This window comes from Eurosta solidaginis, chromosome 1 (genome assembly GCF_040869045.1).
Source record: "Eurosta solidaginis isolate ZX-2024a chromosome 1, ASM4086904v1, whole genome shotgun sequence".
NCBI lineage: Eukaryota > Metazoa > Arthropoda > Insecta > Diptera > Tephritidae > Eurosta > Eurosta solidaginis.
Window position 1 is genome coordinate 193,949,252 of NC_090319.1, and position 20,319 is coordinate 193,969,570.

Consider the following 20,319-nt stretch of genomic DNA (forward strand, 5'->3'; position numbering starts at 1 on the left):
ACATTGCTAGTTGCACACAATTATGATATGATATGAATGCGTTGCCTTGGAATGGACAAATGTTGCCGCTTTCCTTTTGTTTCTTTGTAGTATTTATTAGTATATCATAATGCTGAGTGTGTGTTCGCCAAGCGCACATAGCCCGCATATCTCTTACGCCTGCCCTACCGGTCTGAAATTGTTATACGATGTGTGTCGAGGATTCAAATTTCAAATCAATATTAGCGCCGCCAAAACGCGTCGCAGAAATTCACCAAAGAAGTCCAAAACTGCAAAAACCCACGTTCCTACAAATAATAGCATCAACAATAATGATACTTACCAAACTACAACAGAAACCGGGCAAACATCTGCTACAGAGGTTGACAAACATCCGGCTGGTAATGCAACAAATGTCAAAGGCAGTATAATCTCACCGCAAACAGATACCCATTATTTTGCATTTGTGATAATTGGCTCGATCGCCGGCTTTGGGCTGGTGACAGGGGTTGTACTTTGGGTCGTTTATCGTCATTGCAGCAGGCGTCCCACCTCTATAAATTTCGAAAATCCGCTATATCGTAAAACAACCAAAGATCATTTTAGTTTGGAAAAGAATAACCTGCCGCGCTTGTACCCAAGTACGGTAGATGAAGAGTCCAAAGAGCCGCTGAACGACGATTCGTGAGACAACACGTGTGTGTGAAATTTCTCTAATGAAGGAGTGTAAGATTCGAGCACTGTTTAAATAAATATATGTTGTTCTCAAAAGTTAAACATGTCTAACATATTTCTCATACATATGCACAACACGCGCTAATAAAAAACTATATTACGCATTATATATATCTCACCACCGCGTGTTTTAACTCAATGATTTTTTTTTTTTTCATTCAAGAAATGAAAAAATTGTAGCAAATGTCAAATGTCTACACTTTACTTCTGACAGTCAATGCATGGCAACACCGACATTAGGCCTCATGCGCAGCAATCATCTCGCGCACTACACGTCACGTACTACATGCCGCACTACACGTCACGCAGTACATGCCGCACGACATATCGAGCACAATATGCCACACATGTCGCGTATTACATATCTCGACCAATCATTCATTTGGTCGAGATTTAAAATACTTAATCCAACATTATCGACAATACACGTCAAAAATAATGTTGAATGGTGGAAGTGCAACTTTTTAATACCTTTTCAGCCAGGTCTGAAACCGTTCCGTGTGGTGGCAGGCCACTTGTTGTGAAAACAAAGTTCACCACAAATCAAAATAAATCTTTAGGACTACTTCGGCGGCAGCTACCGACATAAAATAAATTATAAAATCCCTACAAAATTTGGTCACAATACCCAATCACGCCCATGCAAGTGTGACTAGGAATATAACCTATGACCTGGTAAAATGACTAGTCAAATGACGTGGAGTGACGAGAGCGTTTTTGCAGGGATGTACTAGAGGCGCTAAAGCACCAGCCACATCGTATGGATGCGTGCTAAATCCGTTTTTTCTTCGTATTTACTTATGGCTCTTAATTTTTATTTCAATAAAATGTTTTTTTTTCTTGCGAAAATATATGAGAGATAACATTTTTTTTGGCTTACGCCACCCAAACAACATTCCGCCAACCTCAATTTGGGTATGATCAATGATATCAATATTCTTTCAGATCATGACCCGCTACCAAACTTTACTGGCCAAGTCAGAGGGAGGCGCAACGCGTTTCGACGTCGCTTGCCAGCTCTGCGGCAGGGACCATAGTCTACGAATCTGTCCCGAATATCGGAAAAAATCTCCAGAAGAGAGGTTGCGGGCAGTGCTTTTATATAAGTACTGTCCGAACTGTCTGTCACCCTTCCACCGGGTAAACAAGTGTAGCAGCAAGTATCGCTGCAAGAGGTGCCAAGAGAAGCACCACACCACGCTTCATTTAGATGAGCGTCGGCCGGTATGCGACGAGACAGCCACAAATGGCGACGACAACACGTCCGACGACGCGTTGTCAATCAACCTATCGGGAACGGCTAAATCCTGGGCTCAGCAGGTGGAGGAGGAAGAAATGGAGGAGGAGAGAGCAAAGGCGGAGGAAGAAATAAGTAAAACGGTGACAACAAGACCGTCAACGGTCAACCATGGGATGCGCAGTTTCCGGCCGCTGTTACAGCATGAAAGAAGCGCGGCGAAAGCAAACAAACGTCGAAACGAACGAAACAACTGGCGGCACCACGACATTGGACTCCAAGGAGGCCCGACCAAGTCATCCAAACGCGGCAGACAGCAGCGGCGAGATAAATCGACGCCATACCATTCTGACGCCCAAAATATGCAAGCACTATCTCGTGGTACACCGGAAGGCTTCCGAACCGGCCGGCTGCTCCCAGCCACTCCAGCGCCCATCATGCGGTCTTTCGTGCCCATTGCGCCGACGGCCATCGAATCGCGTGGGCACCTACACTTGGTACGTGCGATCATTGATCCCTGCGCCGCCAGCACCATCGTCGATGCAGAGCTGGTACGCGATTTGCAGTTAGAGCGCCAAGGATCAGGGCAATGTACCCTTATTCTGCGCGGCAAGTTCGGGTCAACGACTCGTGTCACTACCCAAGCCGCCGTGGTCAACGGCCACTATCGGTTGAGTCCGCCATCCAATGTGGATGCAAAGGTTGCCGTTCCATTTGAATTTATGCGGCTTGCAGATCCGCAGTTCTACCGCTCATCGCCAGTTCGTCTTACACTCGGCGCTGATCTATACGCCGAACTGATGGTGAGCGGAACGCCAGCAACAACAGTTGGCGGTCTCCTGACCCAACCGACCGTATTCGGGCTGGTAGTCTCAGGAGGCTGCCAAAAATAGGAGCGTTTCATTAGAACTAAGTAATTACAGCACGGAATTTAAAACCACGTACGTGTATTTAATAACATCTTTTCTTTTTCTTCTCAGGACAACGAGACACGAAGTCCATCGTGCGACGTGCAGTGCTTGCAGTCCGCATCTGCACATCGACATAACGGCTTACTGGACATGTGATCGCGTGTCATTCCTTTTTTTCCTTTTCATTTTTTTTCTTTGTTGCTTACGGCAAGGGGGCCGGTATGTTTAGGCCACAGGCCTAAATATATCTCCACCCCCCCCCCCCCCCTCGTAACATAACTTTCTTTGTTTTATTTTCTTCGTTACTACCACCCGCATATTCTTGTGATATACACACAGGCATGTGTGAGTGGTAGTACGTATGTGTCTTAGACGTTTACCGCTGTGAGCCCGTGGTACAGCAACTTTGTTGCCGGGAAACCCAACGAAGTGGCTGTATCGTGGGTTCATCGGCTCATGTGGAAAAGAGTCTCGTCCTCTTTTAATCCAGCAGCCAGCAAAGGAACACGTAATCGCCCGTTCACGTAAGTTCAACTTTTCAAAATTATATTCACATATATATCATTTTCCACAACATTTGTTAAACCTTTTCTTAACACTTGTTGTATTTATATAAATAAAAGCACTCTGTGAATTCTCTTTATTAATACGAAATCCTTTTGGTGTTTTTATTTTCTTCCTTTTTTTCGCCTTAACGTAATCTTTAATAAATACGTGGGTGCGCGCCGTTGCCACCACGCATTTGTTCACGCTTCTTTTAGCCTTTAATTTTTGTCTATATAGCCTTTTTCTGCAAAGAAGTTCTGGCAACACTGCTCTAGTGTTTTGACATGCGGGGAAAATTAAAACGAAAAGTGGGAAGCAACTGTCAGTAACTCCAATATTTTGTAGCGAGTGTTTGATATCAAACATACGAACTGACGTCTCTTGTTGTGTATGCTCTTTGGGCTAATATCAAAGAGCATAAATCAACAAGAGACATCACTTAACATGTTTGCTTTTAACCCAAACTTCTCGCTGATTAAGATTGGGGTTACTGACATTTCTTTTTAAGGCTGTCCGCAAAAACACGGCGAAAACTACAGTTGCCACTTCGGACTCTGTTTGGTGCGCTGGTACCTTTTTGTCAATTTTGGTGCTTTTTAAGCAAGTAGCCACAATTTTGATATTTTTGTCTTTTTCACTACTGCACAGATTCAAAAATCGTTCAATCATTTAATTGTAGCAGAACAAAGGCTATTCCGGCACATAAAGGAGTAATGTCGGATTTTCCAAAAAACAAATGTTGTATATATGTACATATGTAGATAATGAAACAACGGAATTATCAGAACGAGAGGTCTAGTTTTGGTGGTTAGATGTTTCGATCGATTAACAAACAAATTTCGTTATAGATTTTAGTCACAAGTTGAGCCTAATAAAAGTGATACAACACTGAATTAAAAATTTATTTCAAATCACGTTTGCTTCTTGGTAATTTTATAAAGCTTGCATTGATGGAGCCAATAAGATGGCCAGCGAAAAAATTAATTGAAAACAAAATTTTACATCTAGTGCATTCAGGCGAATCGACTTGAACTAGGTAACCTGTCACTCTGCAAAATGGCTGAGTTTGTCCCCCTTTTCTTATTCTGTAAGAAATATTGCCACGATTTTGTTATGCCATAATTTGTATGCTGCCACGACTTTGTGATGAGAAATTATCTCATTAATTCTCATACATCAGATGATGAATAGCACTGTGATATTGAAATGTTTTGGGTCTTATTTATGTATATGGGCAAGTACCCTTTAACTTTTAGCTTTTATTCTTAGTGGCGGCCACCGTGGTGTGATGGTAGCATTCTCCGCCTATCACACCGAAGATCCTGGGTTCACGCCCTGGACAAAGCAACATCAAAATTTTAGAAATAATGTTTTTCAATTAGAAGAAAATTTTTCTAAGCAGGGTCGTCCCTCGGCAGTGTTTGGCAAGCACTCCGCGTGTATTTCTGCCATGAAAAGCTCTCAGTGAAAACTCATATGCCCTGAAGATGCCGTTCGGAGTCGGCATAACAATAGTTGGTCAAGTCTCGCCAATTTGTAGGAAAAATTAAAAAGGAGCCCGACGCAAATTGGAAGAGAAGCTCGGCCTAAAATCTCGTCGGAGGTTATCGCATCCTACATTTATTTATATTTATTCTTAGCTTTAAAAAAATTTACTTCGCTTCTTTTATCCTTTATTTTTTGTCTATATAGCCTTTTTTCTGCAAAGAAGTTCTGGCAACACTGCTCTAGTATTTTGACATGCGGCGAAAATTAAAACGAAAAGTGGGAAGCAACTCTCAGTAACCCCAATCTTTTGTGGCGAGTGTTTGATATCAAATATACGAACTGACGCCTCTTGTTATGTATGCTCTTTGCTAATATCACTGGGATGCTCGTCATAAATTCCCCCCAACCAGACAGAACCTAACCGATGCTAGTCGGTACCTAGCGGCTACAACTCTCATAATTTTAAAGTTGTTGATCTCTTTGCAATCGGTTAATTATTCGTAATAATTATGAAAGAAAATCAGGTATTTGTTGCTGTTGTTGCTACTTTTCATGACCAGATGTCCTTAGTGTGGTACGTTCCTTTATGATTGTTCCTTATGTTTCTAACAGGTAATAAGTGCTTCCAACCTTTTTTATCACTTTGGCCTTAACACCTTGTGAGGCAAAGTTAGCGTTGAAATGTTTTCCCAAATTACTTTGCACAAAATTTCTACGTATCACGATTTGTCCTGGGGTAAACTCCCGCATACGCGCGCGTATGTTGTATGTGCGTGTGTTTTTCTTATACGCCAGATTCATTTTGAAATTAACTGATTCGCGAATGATGGCGAATTGATCCTCCCTACCAAGTCAAGCACTACCCTCAGACATCAATCCTAGATTCTTCAAGATACCGTAGTCTTTCCCGTGTGTTACCATGTTTTGTCCGAAACAAATGAAGTACGGCGACTGACCTATTGTGCTCTGTAAGCCATTTCGTAAAGAACAATTAATACTGCTTACGTAAGCATCCCAATTCCGATGATCCTTGCGTACAAAGGATCTCAAAGCCTCGTTAATTGAGCGATTTATGCGTTCCGAGGCGCTGGCTTGAGGTGAATATACCGCTGTACGAACATGGTTAATTCCATGTTTGTCAATGAAATTATGGAACTCCTTGCTGACAAATTGGCTTCCGTTATCGGATATTATTGTCTGAGGTACACCAAAACAATCAAAAATTGCAGTTTTAAGAAAATCTATTATTAAGTTGGTTGTGAACTTTCTTAGTGGTTGCAAAAAAGTGAATTTCGAAAAATGGTCGAGGACAATAAAAATACCTTTTTGATCTCGGAAAAGGTCCAATGAGGTCGATGTATGATCGTTGGAAAGGTCGCTCTGACTCGGCTTGCTGTCCCTTCGGAGGGCGAAGCGAATACGACGACGTCTTCGAAGTTTTGCAAAGGTCACAGGATAGCACATAATTTTTTATGTTGTTTACCATACCGAGCCAATATAAATGTCTTTTTACCAGCTCAATCGTTTTGGCTATACCACCGTGTGCTGAACTAGGCGAATTATGAGCCGAGTAAATAACGCTTTGCCTTAATTCAGTCGGCACAAACAGTTTCCACACGTCTTCTTACAGGGGCATGTTGGTCTCAAAATTATTCCTATAGTAAATGAATTTGTCTATCACTTTGTAGTCTGGCATATCACTGTTGGAAAAATTTTCCCGTAATTCTCGGTATTCATCGGATGCGAAGTGCGACGATTCTAAATCTATTTCTGGCAAAATCTCTAACTCTATCTCCTCCACATTTCCGGTTTCGCCAAAAGCGCGAGACAACGCGTCAGCGACTTTATTATCGCTTCCTTTTCTTTGTTCGATGGAGAAGTTATAACCTTGTAGTTTTAGGGCCCACTGCGCTAGCCTTCTGTTTAAGTATTTTTGGCGCATTAGGCATTTCAGAATCGCGTGGTCAGTTACGACTTTAAAGTCGTGCCCTTCGATATATGGCCTGAATTTCTTTATTGCCATAACCACTGCGAAATATTCCAGTTCAGTGACGGTATAATTTCTCTGCGCTTGGTTCAGTTTTTGAGACATAAATGCAATAGGCCTTTCATCGCCATTTTCATCAGCTTGAGCTAACAGACCACCAACACCGTACTGGCATGCATCACATTGGACAATGGACTGTTTGGAATAATCAGGGTGAATCAGTAAAGGTGCCGTTGTGAGTTTATTTTTAAGCTGCTGAAAGGAGTCTTCAGCTGCTGTATTCCAAGTAAACTTCTTTCTCTTAGAGAGCAGCTCGGTTAGTGGAAACGTGAGGCTAGCATAGTCGGCAATAAAGCACCTGTAGCACCATGCCGTTCCCAAAAATTGGCGTACTTGACGAATGGTTTTCGGACTTGGATAGTCAGAAATAGCCTTCACTTTATCTTCGTCTACCGCTAGTGTCCCATTCCCAACTACAAATCCTAAATATTTCACTTTATTCAGACCAAAGCTACTCTTCTTAATGTTGATAGTTATACCAGCATTTCGTAGATGTGCTGCAACTTCCAACAGATGCGATATGTGTTCTTCAAACGTTTGTGAGACAACTAACAAATCGTCTAGGTAACTGAAAACACGATTCTTGCGATTGTAAGGGATAACCATGTCCATCAATCGACACATTGTTTGTGGTGAATTACAAAGACCAAATAGAATGCGTGTAAACTGGTACAAGGTCGATTGGGTATTGTGAATGTGGTCTTGTGACGAGACTCCATTGACAAACTTATTTGCCAGAAGGCATACTTGAGGCCAATTTTCGATGTACAATATACAGGCGGTAGTCGGGCTATCAGTCCATCTATATTCGGAATAGGATACGCGTCCTTCACAGTTACTTCATTAAGTTTTCTCGAATCTACACAAAATCTCACCTTTCCAGGTTTTACTATAAGTACTCCTGGAGAGGACCATGCGGAACTCTCAGCCTTTTCTATTAGGATAGGTTAGGTTAGGCTAGGGTGGCTGCCCGAGATCACACTTAGGCCAGTAGTATTAGGCCCGTTGTGATACCACGAAAAACACCGTTACCTTTCCTCTTCGAACCATTTTTAGGACCTGATGAAAGCTACCAAGTCCTTGACGTCATGCTCCACAACTTGGCTCAGATCATCAAGAAATGGAGCTCCCAGAAAGCGCTGCCGTGCTCCGCTTAGTGCTGGGCAGTTGCAAATTAGGTGAACCACCCTTTCTTCCTCCTCATCCTCTTTACAACTCCTACAGCAACGACGATAAGGCGTTCCTAACCTTTCCGCATGCCTACCTATGAGGAAATGACCCGAAAGTGCCCCCACAAGTGTGGAAATTCTATCCCTTCTTAAGTTGTACAAGTGACGGGATCTTTTAGGATCCCATTTAGGCCAGGTTTCTTTCGATGTTCGACACCCCGGTGTTTGTAGCCATTTTTCGTCGGATTGACGGTAGATGTGCTCTTTTAGCAGTAGCTTGCATGTGGAAAGGGGCATACCTAAGCGTTCTTGTCCAGGAAGAACCTGCCTGGTTGTACCCTGCCTAGCGAGTTCATCTGCAATGCAGTTTCCCTCGATATCCCTATGTGCAGGGACCCATGTGAGGTGTACACGGTTCTGTTGAGCCATCTATTGAAGAGATAGGCGACAGTTTAGTGCTAGTTCAGAATTGAACGAGTGGAAGCCCAGAGATTTTATGGCAGCTTGGCTGTCGCTGAAGATTGCCGACATTGTATGTCCCTAGCCTAGAATACACTGCAGTCGTCGGGTAGTCTGAATGCGAGCTGGAGGTCAAGGTCCCTCCAACTCTACCGTTTAGCTTGGAGCCGTCCGTGTATATGGAAATGCTGTTGCTCATAGCAAGGCACTTATCCGACTCCGTCCAGTCATCCCTGCTGGGTATGTTTATATTAAAGTTGGTTTCCGCAACTGTTGTGGTCGCACAGCGATCCGTGCTAGGAGGAAGAAAATTGTATTTGTTTAGTATACTTGAGTGTCCTGTGGTATTGTTGTTCCAACACGACAACTACCTTAGACGCAGGGCTGACGTTGCCGCTGCTCGATGACCAGCTAGATCCAATGGAAGGATGTCAAGAATGGCCAGAAGAGATTTGCTAGGCGTTGTTCTTAGAGCCCCGCTTATGCTTATCATGCTGGATCTGTGGACTTTACCCAACAAGTTTAGGTTTGACGCCTTGCTCAAGGCTGGTCACCATACGACTACCCCATACAGCAGTATGGGTCTGATAATCGAGGTATAAATCCATCTGCATATGTTGGGGTGAGTCCCCATTTTTTGCCAATGGCTCTTTTACACGTATATAATGCAATGTACGCTTTCTTTTGTCGCTGAATAACATTGTCCTTCCAGTTCAGCTTTTTGTCTAAAACTACGCCTAGAAATGTGGCTTTATCTGCCAGTTCTGGTAGGTTTAACGATGGTATTTTGTATCGTTTGGTATATAAGACAAGCTCTACTTTATCGGAATTGACGCTGAGTCCACATTGGGAAGCCCACAGGGAAACCTCTTGCAATGCTACCTGCATCAAGTCGCATAAAGTTTGAGGGAACTTGCCTCTGTAGACAATCGCTAGGTCGTCAGCATATGCCACAAACTTCCCGCTCTCCCAACTAGTATCTCTTAATAGCGAGTTTACCGTTAGGTTCCATTGTAGAGGGGAAAGGACACCACCCTGGGGCGTGCCCCTTGCGACAAATCGTGTTATATCAACCCTCCCCAGTGAGGAAACACTTTCCTTCCCCTGAGCAGTTGATCAATCAGTCCCACTAGGGGTCTATTTACGTCCAAATCAGTTAAAGCATTGTTAACGGCTTCTGGACTTATATTGTTGAATGCTCCTTCAATGTCTAGGAAGGCCACAAGGCAATAATCCTTTTCGAACAAGGATGTTTCTATAGTAGAGACTAGGCTGTGCAGCGCAGTCTCCGCAGATTTACCTTTGGTGTACGCGTTTTGATAGCCAGAAATGAGGTTCCTATCAATGCTTGTAGTGAGAAAATCGCTAAATATTCTCTCTAGGGTCTTGGGTACGAAGGATGAAAGACTGGCAGGTCTGTAGTCCTTCGTCTCGTAGTGAGAGGTTTTGCCTGCCTTAGGAATGAATATGTCCGTGGCGCTCCTCCATGCACACGGAATATAGTTCAGAGCCAAACAAGCTGTATATATGTGCCGCAGACAGTTGGCTGATAACTCCAAAGAGTAGATAAGTTGAGCGGGGACAATTCCGTCTGGTCCAGCAGCCTTAAAAGGTTTAAAACTTTTAACTGCCCACCTCACCCTCTCCTTAGTGATGGGTATATTCACAGCTTGGATTGCTGCAGGTACTTCCGGTGCGTTGGTCATATTTCCCGGGAAATGTGTGTCCAGGAGCAGCTCTAGGGTTTCCCCTTCTGTGCTGGTCCAGGTACCATTCGGTCTCCGCAGAAAGCTAATAGCTGTTTGCGTCTTAGAAAGCACGCACCGTAGCCTTGATGTGTCAACGACACTTTCGACTCCAGTGCAGAAATTTCTCCATGAAGTTCTCTTCGCTTGTCTCAGGACTTTTTTGTAGGTCCTTAATTTGTCCTTGTATTCTAGAATTCGGCTTTGTTGAACTGTTCTCTACAGGATTTACGAAGTAGGTCCAGATCATGGGACCCCAGTGAGGTTTACGCTTACCGCGTGGTTTTGGCAATGAACAAGCCTGTTCTAAGGCATTTGAGAATGCCGATGTGAAGGTTTCTACCAGACCCTCTAGCTCCTCCGTTGATGAGGGGCTTTGTGGGGGCAGTTCTGGTAGTTCTCTTGCTAACAGCTCTTTCTGTCGTTCCCAGTTTGTATTACGTGGGTTACGTCTCGCAATGGGCTGATCGACGAAGAACTCTAACATTACTTCAATATACCGGTGGTCTAAAAAGGAATGTTCCTCAAGAACACGCCATTTTTTAACCCACCCAAAAACGCTTTCGCTACAAATAGTGAGGTCAATAACCTCCTTAAGGTTTTTAGTAATAAAAGTTGGTCCATTACCTACATTGCAAACTACAAGGTTAGTTGTTAAAAGGTACTCAAAAAGTGACTCACCACGAGTGTTTATGGTGGAACTACTCCACTACACGTGGTGGGCGTTTGCGTCTGTCCCGATTAGCAGATGGCCTTTGCTTGAGTCGGCCACCAGATCCTTTACCGTCTTTTGCGGAGGAGGTTCCTCTGCGTCGTACGGCATGTGAACGGAGGCTAGCGTTATTTGGGTGCCTCCGCTTGCCAAGCTGGCCGCTGTAACGTCACCGTTGCTATAATTAGGTAAGAGAAAGATATTTAGCTCGGACTTTACTAAAATGCAGGTTCTAACTTTACCTTCATCTGCACCTAGGATGAGCTTAAACCCAATGGCCCCCAATCCGCAAATCCTTGAGTTGTTCATCCAGGGTTCTTGGATAAGGACCACTTCGACGTCGCCTTTAGAAAGGCGACTGATGAGAGCAGCCGAGGCTGCCTTACTTTTGTGCAGGTTTTTCTGGAGCCCTGCCTCCATCACCGTGACGTTGGGATCCTCTCCGTCGCTATCCAGCAGAGCATCCTCCATCGACAAATTGCCCAGAGCCCCTGCGCAATTTGACGTGGCGGAAACCAGGATTTCGGCGTCGGAGATTTCCGCTTCCACTTCGGGTGCCTCAATGCCCGTGTCCAAAGAGGCACTCGAAGGGATTGCTCCGTCTAAGGGGCAGGAGAGCTTCCTTATTGAGGACTAACACGACCTCTCTCCTAGGTCCTACAGCGTCCTCGACTTGGATGACACTCCAGTCCTGCGTTGGGAGAGGCGGGCTCATCAGGTGCAGCATCCTGAGAATTCTCTCAGGTTCTGCTGGAACTGCTGGAACCCATGCCCTGGCCCTTGGCCGAGCCGGAATATCCTTCCAGTCGACGACCTCAATAATCGCCCCTGGATAGACTTGTCCCAGATTTGCGGCTGCTGGCTTGTACTGCGCAACAGACCTTGCGTCATCGCAAGAGAGTACCTTCATTAGGCCCTGGTGCCATCCTGCATCAGAACGTCGAGAACGGCGTTACCTATTCCATTCCGGACGTACGGCCACAGGTCTTTAGGGATTGCACCACGGTCATTCCCTCGGTCTAGGATTCCTATAAGGATCCGGACCTTGGCTACCTCGGCAGAGCTGGGTTTGGCTACCGCGGGGTGATTTTGGTGCCTTTTCTGCGGTGGTTTAATATCCTCATCGGACCTTTGACGCTTGTATGGGGTTGCGATTTCTACATTTGTTGGCAGAGAACCCCGAAAATTTGGCAGTAGAGCTCAGCCCTTTCCACCGAATTCCTGGCGTTCTCTGACGGCGTTTCCAGCGGAACGCCCTCATACCTTGACAGGACTTTTGCAGCCCTTCTCTTGTTCCTGTGGAACGATCCCTTGTGGGTCTCTTCTTGAGAAGGGGTACGACCGCGAGGGCAACTACGGGTCGGATGATGTCTTCTTTATGGCTCCTTTCTCCTTTGGCTCAGTGTGACCAGATCGTGGGACCCCTGTCACAGCCGTGGGGAGAACGGTCGCCGTACCGGCGTCAGACGGGCGCCCAGCATCAGCAGGCGCGTCAGTGTTCGCCGTTGCCAGCGCAACTACCTTCGCCGCCATACTGGTACTTGCCCCGGAGCCATACTGGAGCCGACCCGTTGTTTCCAACGCAGTCGCTCTCCCAGTTGAAGTAGCTGTTGCGGCTCCGTTTTCCCTTAGCTCGGAGTGGCCAGGTCCAGAGACCCTGCCACAGCCGTGGGAAAAATGGTTGCCATTCCGGCGCTTGGTCGGTGTCCGGCAACAGCAGTCGCGTCAGGGTTCGCCTCCATACTAGTGCCGACCCCCACCAAGTCGCTCTTCCGTTTAGCGTTGGTAGCCCTCCCTAGTTCACTAGGGCGTATGGATACCATTGGTGTTGTCCTTCTCCCTGTGGAGGAGGACGAAGTTTCTTTTTTGCTTTGTTTTTTATTCATCTTGTTCGTACGACCTCTTCCTAGACGAGGCCAGCTTAGGGTAAATTTATTGAAAGGGGGGAAAGTGTCGTCCGCCGCGGCAGAGCTCCTTACCGCGGTAAAACCATTTCTACTCTCTGAGGCGGCCCGATGTCAGAGAGGCTCCGTACAAATACAGCCAGATTAATCTCCCGGCTGCAAACCATCCAATGGGCACGGTGCCGCATAACACCCTGGATTGGGAGGGGGCAGATCTTGGTCATCGCTCACCCTAGGACTAGGCCACCGCAATCATGGAGATCCATATGAATCTGCATCCTACTGGGTGGCATAGTCCCGTGGTCAGCGACTAAGCCCTCGCATCGCGGCAAGATGTCAGTCCTTCGCGAGGGGACTTTTCTATTACTTCTAACTCAATCATACGATCTATCCCTTCACACAGTAGCTTCTCCATTGCAGACGAGATTGGATAATAACGCTGCTTTATTGGGGTAGCCGTGCCAGTTTCTATGACGTGCTCAATTAACTTTGTAGTTCCAAGGCCTTCTTGCTCGTAAGAAGAGAATGCAGAAATAGCTATCTCGAGTTGGCATTTCTGTAATGATGTGAACGGAATCATATCGGGGTCTAATCCTCCATTCGTAAGTTGATCTACGCATGGTTCAGCTTGAACTTGCAGACCAAATTTCTGCCAAAAGTCCATTCCGCATATAACGTTGCTGGCAACAGACGGTACTAAAAGAAACTCAATCGTTTATCTACGATTGTTGAAATCTATTGTAAGCTCTTTGACTCCAGGCACACTCTGCTTTTTCCCTGCTGTTTCTGCTGTTTTTACAGAACCTAATAGCTTCTGGTAATCTCTCTTGAAACTTTTCATAATTAATTTAGCTAATTCCGATCCTATGCAGTTCTTATTTGCTCCACTATCTAATAAAGCTAAATATGGTTTATCTAATATCTTTATATTTGCGTATGGTCGAACGTCAGAATTATTGTAAACTATAAAGGAAATAACAGAATTAAGCAATGCTTTCTTACGCTTCCAATAGGCTGATATGCGCTTACTGGAACGGGTTGGAGTACGATTGTTCTCTATGTCCGAGAATATTCTTTTCCTCGCACTATTGTAATCCGTCAAACGAACGTGATATGGTTTTCTAGCTAACGTCTTACTCAGCTCTGTAGAAACTTTTTGTTATACTATTCATGGGGTTATTATTAGTTTTTGTAATATCTGGTGAAAGTATCTGCATGTTTGCGGTATTGTCGCCATTTGAATTGTTAGTTTCACCAGAACCCTGTTTGGTGATTAATTCCGCGGGCGATACGATGGATGCTCGTCTGGGATTCGACGGACATCCTTCTTCGCGTTTTCCGATGCAACGGTGCATTTAGGGCTGGAGACAGTCATGATATCTATGTCCAGTCTCTTGACAATTCCAACATTTTAGCTTACTTGCCTCAACAGCTTCTATATTGACGGATTAGTCGCGCGTCGGTATCGTGGACTATTCGTTTGACCGTGTCGACGGTCAGTTGACGTATAAGTTTGGAATTGGGGATTAGTTTACGCGTAAAGCCGCGTATCGAGGAATAGTACCGGTTGCCATACTCAGCTCTTCCTTTTCTAAGATTTTTAGGTCTTTTGCTACCTCACTGTCGTTGATGTGAGGGCTTAGCCGACCTTCACAGAGCCCGACTATGAGGCATAGCTGTTTAGGACTGACATCTACGCCGTTTCGTCTCATAGGAGGGCGGTGGGATGTCGGTGACCAAGAACTGCCAACCCCCTAATCCAGGGTGTTATTCGGACCGTGCCTATTCGGCTATATTCGCAAGGAGCCTTCCCGAAACCAGGCCACCTCGGGAGGTATTTATGGCCTTACCGCTGCTGCTATGGCGGACGGTTCTTTCCCCGTATATAATACTGGACCGCTGAGCCCGCCTTGTCGGGCAGGTGGTCGTATGGCCAAGATGAACGACTCATTACCTGATTGTAATAAGGACGACGTAAAGAGGAGGACTGAGTCGCAATCCAAGGACGACAAATACGAATTAAGCGATGCGTCGGACTCGGGGAACGAGAGTAGTGCTGATTCAATGAACTCCGTGTTGGAGAAGCACAGAAATGAAAACGGAGTAGAAGAGAGGAGAAGGGTACGGACCAGAGGAAGTAAAAGAGCTCTCTCGCAGTACCGTGCAGCACTAAGAATTGTACAACGTGTGGGAGCAGTGGTCCATGAGGCGCCATAAGTAGGTCGAAGGCAGTTCAAAAGGTTTGCTGTGAGAAACCCTCGGTTTTGCAACCGGTACGAGGAGGAAGAAGCGTCGAATGGCAGAATGAAGAGGCAACGTTCAGCGGAAGGCGACAAGCCTGTTTCAAGAGGCAGAAAGGACCCTGTCCTAGAGCCGCGAGGCACGGCAGTCGCATAGATAAGACAAGTAGGCCCAAAGCTGTAAGACAAATGGGCCCCCATAGCGAGGTAGCAACTACCTCGAAAGCTGCGAGTCAGAGAGTAGTTCCAACTATGGAAGTAGGAGATAAGCCAAAGGGAGATAACGCTAAGACTCCGGCTTTCTCGGAGGTGCTAAAGGGAGTTAACGCTAAGACTACGGCTTTCTCAGAGGTGCCAAAGATAGATAACACTAAGACTCCGGCTTTTCCCGAGAAGTTAAGTGATGTGGCAAAGCAGTCACTGACTGTGGCGCTGGTTGATCGCAGCAGTCCTTTCGGACAAATGACTACTGGAAGGTGGAGATCTGTGGAAAGGGAGCTTATTAGCCGAATGCTTAAGATGATGCGGGAACAACCAAGTAAGCCCCTTCCAACCTTTGATTCAGGGGGATGGTACAATGGTGTGAAGATTATAACGTGCGACAATATCGATAGCTGGAGGAAGTGGTTCCAAACCTCCAAAGGTAAGGCACGAACGCGCCATTTGAGGTGGTGGATAAAGCGCAAATCCCCACGGTACCAAAAATAAAGGTATGGATACCATGCGTGATGAAGTCGGAGGATACACTGCGACTTCTGCAGAATCAGAATCCGAACATATCGACATAGGGTTGGAAGGTACATACTGTATCTCGGCCTACCGAGGATGGTGAGTTCTATTTCTTCCAAATAAACAAGCAGGCGGAGGATATTTTGTACACGCAGCTTGGCAAAATGTCCTTTGGCACTGGCAAAATTTACATGCGACTCAGGAAAAGAAGTTCCGAGGATAAAAACCCTAACACGCTAGAGGTGGGCGAAGTCGAAATGGACCTCAAAAGCCTAAGGGAAAAAAGACAGGTGGAGGTCCCCGACGTCACCTCGAAGGCGTTAGAAGAGGACCAACCGCCAAATGGTGCTATGACTCGCACAGAGGAACACCCGGCACAACAGCTACGATAGGTTGAAGGGGGCCTCGAATACTCTAAACGAAAAGGGCAAGGGGAGAACGACGACGTCAAGACGAAGGTGCTGGAGGGGGAGGAACAGCCCAATGGTGCTGCGAGTCCTACAGATAAACCTCCAACACAGTAAAGTGGCGTCGAGCGAACTCCGCCTAACCCTTGAGGAGGGTTCGTTTGACGTGGCGCTGATCCATGAGCCGTGGCTCTCATCGGGAGGAAAGGTCTCTGGACTTAGCGCGCGCGGGTTTGGCGTTTACTACGCGCAAACGGAAGGACGGGTGCGAGCTGTAGTAATTGTAAGGAAACAGCTGCATTCATATATACTGTTTAATTACACCACTGACCTCGTAGCGGTGGCCGTTGAGCAAAATAATAAGCAGGCATTTATCCTGGCGTCCTGTTACATGACCCATGCTGCGGAGCTTCCACCGATGGAGTGCAAAAGGCTAGTACAGGAGGAAGGGTGCAAAGGGCGGTTAGTCATAGGCGTAGATGCAAATGCGCACCACAATGCATGGGGAGGAACAGATACGAACGAGAGAGGCGGATCTCTATTTTGTTACGTCCTGCAAACCAATTTGCAAATAGCCAACAGGGGAAATATCCCTACATACATTGGTCCAACATCCAGCAATGTTCTGGATATTACATTGAGCTCCGAGCGTGATATATCAAGGTATTATTGAATGGTTCTTGATAGACCATCCTTCTCCGACCATGCGTATGTCAGCTTCAGCATCCCTCTAAAGAGGGTAGAGAAGGATGGAACCTTTAGAAACCCTATGTCAACGAACTGGACTAAATTCCAGAAACATGTAGAAACAAAACTGGGACAACCCAAAGAGGTTGCCAATGTGGAGGAACTGGAAGAGTCGAATGAATTCCTAACAAGGACGGTTATGACTGCGTATAACAAAGCTTGCCCTCTAAGAAGATGCAGAGGAAAAGCAAAGCCGCCATGGTGGAGCAATGAGCTGAGTCGTCTAAGAATACAGGTAAAAAAAATGTTTAAGCTCGCAAAGACCGCGGAAAGCGAAGCGTATCGGAACGAGTACAGGGATCTACTGAGGATCTACAAGCGTGAAATTACCAGGGCGAAGAGAAACTCATGGAAAAGTTTCTGTACGGACATAGAGTGCTCCAGCAAAACAGCACGGTTGAGAAAAGTCCTAGTAAGGGGAAACATAGTCCAGTGCTAATAAAGAAAGAGAACGGGGAATGGTCACGTAGTAGTAAGGAATCCCTTGAGGTGCTTCTCGACACACATTTCCCATTGGAAGACGGTTTAGACGAGCCAGCAGACATCACTCACACTTCGATCACGGAGCTAGTAGTGCCGGGCTTGGTGAACGATACCAAGATAGAATGGGCACTGAGAACGTTTTCTAAGTTTAAATCGACAGGCCCAGACGGTATATTCCTAGCTGTGCTACAAGTTTCAAGTATGGCTGTCGTGGAATGGCTTAAAATAATATTCGATGGGTGCATAAGGCTGAATCATGTACTGCACTCTTGGAGAACTGCTCGTGTAGCTTTCCTACCAAAGGCCAACGTGGATGAAAAGCTGCTCTCCACAATAGAGCTTCAAAAGTCTCGATATAAATATCGATACATCGATACCAGGTTCGTGGTGCGATTATCGATGTTTCTTTGTAAATATCGAGTACTCTATTCCCATTTCTTATTCCTTTTTCTAGCGGTGGAATTACCAGCGTCTAAAACTTTAGTGAGACAAATGAAACATGAATAAATAAAATTACATATATTATGTCAGACTTGTGTTTATTTTAGATGAATACCTAACAAGTTGGTGGCTCTGAATATTGAAAATTCTTACAAAAGTTCAATGTGAAAGTTACGTTATTTTTTCATATTATATACACATATATACATGTATTCGTATATGTAGATATACCCGCAACAGAAGACATCATTGAGTTTGAAGACGAAAATTGTGTTGCCAAAAAGCTACGAAGTACAAAGTCAAGCATTTATAATTTTATAATACTATTGCAAGAAATGTTATACAACTAGTGGTAATACGTCCAATTTGTTTCACCATCTAGAACGGTCGCATACAACTGCAAATTTAGATTCACATAGGTCGCCAAATAATATTAATTATTATATGAAAAAATATATGAAGACTAGGCCGGGTCGATTTGTGGGGAGGCAAAAAAATCGCCCATTGCTCTGTGAAAATCATATTCTAGGGATCAAAATAAGAAACTTTGCCGAAGGAACCATACCTCTAAAACGAATTCTGATGTCCCCCCCTTTGGGTCGTAGGGGCAAATTTTGAAAAATCCCACTTTGAAATGCCTATGTTTTTTCTTTTTGGAGTTTATTTTTCTCTTTAGAAATTTATTTAGTCAGAACATATGTAAATAAAAAAATTAATTTAACTTAGTATTAGAAAAGAAATTAAAAAAAATTATTAGAAATTTGCGTTTTTACAACCCCCTTTTAAAACCAAGGCATCACTGTGATGCATTTGCATGCCGTAAACATAGTTGTGTGAGTTTTGTACTCAACCGTTTTAAAAAATGAAAGTATCTCTGTGACACAATTGCAGATCGTAAAATTGCTTGTGTTGTTTTTTTTAAGCCACCACAAGACACAGCAGGTAGAAATGAAATTGCCCCTACCCAAAAGTTCGACCCAAAGGGGGGGACATCAGAATTCGTTTTAGAGGTATGGTTCCTTCGGCAAAGTTTCTTATTTTGATCCCTAGAATACGATTTGCACAGAGCAATGAGCGATTTTTAAATCGACCCGCCCTAATGAAGACCCATCATCACGTAAAAGGCTTTTGCCAGAGCCCTACTGGGTTTTAGCCACCGCAGACGTTCAACCTTCTCCCATAGTGGATGACAAAGGGTGTCGGAACTTTATATATACCCACGCTTCGCTGTATAAGCAACTTTGCAGAATGTGTTTTATGATCGTTTTGAAGTTATGAAGACAATATTACATATATATACTAGAAGACCCGGCAGACGTTGTCCTGCCCTAAATTTGGCCTATCTGCACATTTTACTAAGCTTTTTCCGTCTGACTCTCCCCCCCCCCCCCTCCCCCTCACTCTTCACTTTTTCCTAATCCTTTTATTCACTCCTCCCTCCGTCTTTTTCGCTTCATCTATCTCCATCTTCGTCTCATTCTATCTCTTTCTCAATCTCCTTCTCTCTTTTCTCTTCTCTCAATTTCTTTTCATTCTTCTGAATCCCTTATTGCCTGTCCCGCAGGGTGGTATGTATTTTACTCCAGTCCCAGTCCCAGTCCCACTCCGAGTCTCAGTCCCAGTCCTAGTCCTAATCCCAGTCCCAGTCCATCTCTGAATAATATATTACTCTGTACTAAAGCACTCATCAATAGCTTTCATTTGATATCCATTTTGTATAAATACTGTCTAGGCATTAACTGGCCCACGTTTTGGCCTATATCTCGAGACACTAGTTACCCAGGGGTATGAAAATTACCCTCTACAAAACTAAAGACTCTCCTGAATTAAAAATAATTTCATAGTACCTCTAAATCGCGCCCCCCCCCCCCCGGGCTTGAGTAAGCGCTTTTCACTATAACAAAAAATTCGATATATATCGCGATATATCGATACCCTCCCTCTTAAATACCGAAAATATCGAGTATGCCAAATAACGATACTTTTGCAGCTCTACTCCACAACACAGCATGCGTACACCAAAGGCAAATCGGTAGACACCGCATTGCATAGGGTGGTAATAAGCATAGAGAAATACCTGGAATATAATGAGTATGCTCTAGGAGTCTTCTTGAACATTGCCGGGGCTTTCAATAATGTTTCTAAATGGGATTATGGATGGTCTTAATTACATTAAACTACATCCTGCCTTAATCAGATGGATCGGCTGCATGTTAAATTGCAGAAAGATTACATCACAATGGGGATTGTACGAGGCCACGAAATCAGTGGACAGGGGCACGCTGCAGGGAGGGATGCTATCACCTCTGCTGTGGACGCTGGTCAACAACCAACTGCTCA

General features: G+C 44.9%; 1 protein-coding gene across 8 annotated transcripts in view; it reads left to right on the plus strand.

The window, feature by feature from the left end:
• Nepl16 (Neprilysin-like 16) overlaps positions 1-20,319 on the plus strand; it is a 2,088,045-nt gene that overhangs the window by 119,125 nt on the left and 1,948,601 nt on the right. The gene's annotated exons all lie outside the window — the stretch shown is intronic.